Raw genomic sequence first — 4,320 nt, 5'->3', positions numbered from 1 at the left:
GTGGCCGAGGCTGCCATACAAGGTGCCCGGAGTAATTTGGGGTTCAGTGTCTCGCCCGAGGACACTTGGACATGGAACAGCAGGGACAGGGATCAATCCAGCGACCTTCCGATTGGCAGGCGAGCGCTCTCCCACCTGATCTATAGCTTCAAAAAGAAAATGCTGCCTCTGCAGATATTTTTTGGATTAAAAGATAAAAGGTCCAGGCGCCTTGGTAGCTCATCGGGTAGAGCATGCACATATACTGAGGCTCAGTCCTCGACGCAGGGGCCGCAGGTTTTCCAACCTAAGGCATACATGTTATTATATGTCACTCTCTCCCCTTTCATGTCTAAGCTGTCCTGTCAAAAATAAATGCCCAAAAAATAATCTTTAAAAAAAGACAATAGGTCCACTGTATATGAGAAAAGGTCCCTTAGAGAAAACAAGGCTTGGCAGCAGGTTTAGCACCTCCATCTCCCTGGCAGACGAGCTGAGACCCAAGTTTTTAATAACAGCATACATTTGAAAGATGATGGTTACATCAGGGCAACTAGCCTGGGCTCTTCTTTTTTTTGGATCTGGTACCGCATTGAGAAATCTGAATTATGGCGCAACCCTGGAATTGACAGAAATTTGGATTAACTTTGGAGGACACCTGTATGCTGCTCAGAACAATGGTGCTCTGTACACCCTCAAACACTTCAGGGGATTGTGGTAATACATTGTTTAACAATGCCACACTTCCTAACAAGCCATTTTGCCCTGCCATTTCTTCCAAGGAATGTCCATAGAGCATGTTTCTTCTAAACATAATGTACATACGAGGCTAGCGTCCAGTACCAATAAATGTTTTTGTGGCGTTACATAGTGTGGTGAAAAATAATAATGTGTGTTGTTCAGGATAGCGAATTGGCAAGTAATGCGTACAACTTTGATGCCTGAGGAGATGATTTGTGGGTCTCAAACTAACAAGCAACTCTGACAGTCTTTCCCAAAGTCCTATGGCTACTATCAAACACTTAACACCTGCTGGCTTGAACAGTGGCTCTGAAAAATGTATCTTGTTCCTTTCTGGAGTCCGGCAGCTGTGGTCGGCTTAAATCCGAAACAGTTACAATGAAGGCCCTGTAACTAACACAGAGCTTTGACCCGAACCACCTTTTCCTGAACCTAACCAAGTAGTTTTGTTGCCTAAACATAACCAAACTGTGACCTTTCCAAAACGTTAACTACATGTTTAAAACTGTGGCCACTACCTTTAAATAGAGGACCTGCACATAAAATACTCTGGGTGTTGTAGTATAGTTAGCACACTTAGCAGTTTCTATGATTAAGTACAGCTGAGGCTGATGTGAAGGCCATTTGTTTTTTGGTACTTAGTCATAAACTAAGCTGTTGGATAATGTGAACGTTGATGGTGGCGCTAAATGAAAGTGGCATTACCAAGGTCTGAAGGATTCTTCGTCTAGGAACCATGAACGTACACAAAGTGGGTGCCAATATATCTTGAGGATGTTGATATATTTCAGTCTGGACCAAAGTGGTAGACAGGGGTGGATTTAGTCATTTTGAGGCCTAAGGCAAACACAGGCATGGGCCATCCACAACCCGTGTTCTCCCCCTTTTCAGTCCTTATTTATCTGAGAAAGACAAACTCTCTGTCTGACTCTAGCTGTTTTGGCCAGAGTGCTGTATCCTCTTCAATCATAACACATTGATTAGGGTGACTGGTACTCACGGGGTCTAGTTGCTGAGTATTATGTGTGTCACCATCTTTGTCATTGCCATAGTTGTCATCATGGACAGTGAAAGCAGCAGTTCCGTAACCATCTCCATTCAAAGGATCCTGTAAGGTTGTCTTGTATGTAGCCCCCGCGTTGCTAGAGCAACCTGGGCTGATACTACTCTTCATCAGTGTTAGCATTGCTAGAGCAACCTGGGCTGACACTAGTCTTCATCAGTGTTAGCATTGCTAGATTAACCTGGGCTGATACTACTCTTCATCAGTGTTAGCATTGCTAGAGCAACCTTGGCTGACACTACTCTTCATCAGTGTTAGCATTGCTAGAGCAACCTGGTCTGACACTACTCTTCATCAGCGTTAGCATCGCTAGAGCAACCTTGGCTGACACTCCTCTTCATCAGCAAGGCAAGGCAAGGCAAGGCAGCTTTATTTGTATAGCACATTTCAGCAACAGGGCAATTCAAAGTGCTTTACACAAAATCATTAAACAGTATAAAACACAAGTACAAACAGTTAAAGTCATAAGCATTAAAAATCAATAGACACAGAATAGACAGTTAAAAACAAAATAGAAAATTAGGACACATAAAACACAAGAAAAGTTACAGTGCAGCATAAAAGAAATGGCATTATTTAAAGAAAGGCAGCATCAAAAAGAAAGGTCTTCAGCCTTGATTAAAGAACTGAGAGTAGCAGCGGATCTACAGTTTTCTGGGAGTTTATTCCAGATATGAGGAGCATAGAAACTGAAAGCTGCTTCACCCTTGTTTAGTTCTGACTCTGGACAGAAGTAACCTTCCCAGATGACCGTAAGGTCTGGGGGGTCATAGTGTAGTAGCAGATCGAATGTATTTTGGACCTAACCCGTTAAGGATTTAAACTAGCAAGAGTACTTTGAAATCAATTCTTTGAGACACAGGAACCAGTGTAAACTTCAGAACTGGAGTGATGTGATCCAGTCTCTTGGTCGTTAGGACTCGAGCAGCAGCGTTCTGAATCAGCTGCAGCGGTCTGTGATTTTTTAGGGACCTGTAAGACCCCGTTACAGTAGTCAAGTCTACTGAAGATGAAAGCATGGACCAGTTTTTCCAGTCCTGTTGACACATAAGTCCTTTAACCCTTGATATGTTCTTTAGTGATAGTAGCTGCCTTTGTAATTGTCTTAATGTGGCTGTTAAAGTTCGGTCTGAGTCCATGACTCACACCCAGATTTCTGGCTTTGTCTGTTGTTTTTAACATTGTTGTTTGAAGCTGAGCGCAGACTTTTAATCGTTCCTCTTTTTTACAAAACAACACCTCAGTTTTCCCTTCATTTATTTTCAGAAAGTTTCGTGGCACATCCGATCGTTATTTGTTTTATGCAGTTAGTCAGTTTTTGTATTTGACTATAGTCCCCTGGCGATAAGGTTATGTAAATTTGTGTGTCATCCATAACTAGGTTACTTTTTTGTTTTTCTCCATACTGAGCCAGTGGAAGCATGTGATGTCAAACAGAAGAGGCCCCAGAATGGAGCCTTGGCGAACTCCCACGTCATATTTGTACGCTCAGATGTATAATTACCTATTGACACAAATTAATCCCTATTCTTTAGGTAGGATTCAAACCAGTTTAGTACTAAGCCAGAAAGTCCTACCCAGTTTTCCAATCAGTCTATTATATGTCATGGTCGACCGTGGTCAAATGCAGCCTGAGATCAAGTAATACTAAATTGAAATTTTGCCACTATCTGTGTTAGGTGGATGTCATTAAAGACTTTGACAAGAGCCGTTTCAGTGGTGTGGTGTGGTCGGAAACCCGACTGAAAGGTATCAAACTGTTACTTAGTGACAAGAATGTTGAGTTGTTGAAAGACTACTTTTTCATGTTTTACTTAAAACGGAAGGTGATATTGGCCTATAGTTGCTCATTAGTGACTTGTCTAGGTTGTTCTTTTTAAAAGGGGCTTGATTACTGCAGTTTTCAGGGCCTGTGGAAAGATACCTGAAAGAAGAGATGTGTTCACAATCTGTAGAAGATCAGAAGTCAACAATTGGAAACATTTTTGAAAAGTCCCGTTGGTAGAATATCAAGGCACAGGTCGAGGTTTTCAGATGTTGAATAATGTCCTCCAGGTTTGTATGTTATTGTGTGAATTCTGTCATATTGGAACTAGTTTTGCTTGAACACTGTGACAACACATGTCCTGAACTTGATATGGAGGCACTGACTGTTTGTCTAATCTTCTGAATTTTGTCTTTGAAGAAGGAGGCAAAGTCATTGCAGGCTTGGTAGATAAAATTCAATGCTACTGGTACTGGAGGGTTTGTTAACCTATCAACAGTAGCAAACAAACACGTGAATTATTATTGTTTCTAGAGATAATCAGAGAAGACCTTCTTGCATTCTCAGTTCCAAATTATAAATGCGAAGTCTCTCTTTATAGGTGTATATGGACCAGGAGATTTGTTTTTCGCCACCTTCGTTAGCTTTCCTACACTCTCTTTTTTCTGTTCTCCACCAGTAGGACATTTCTCCATGAGACTTTTCTTACCAGAGACAACTTTGACCTTAGTGTACAGCGTTAGCATCGCTAGAGCAACCTTGGCTGACACTA

The sequence above is a fragment of the Etheostoma spectabile genome, chromosome 9 (assembly GCF_008692095.1).
Source record: "Etheostoma spectabile isolate EspeVRDwgs_2016 chromosome 9, UIUC_Espe_1.0, whole genome shotgun sequence".
NCBI lineage: Eukaryota > Metazoa > Chordata > Actinopteri > Perciformes > Percidae > Etheostoma > Etheostoma spectabile.
Note: the sequence above shows the minus strand (reverse complement) of the source record.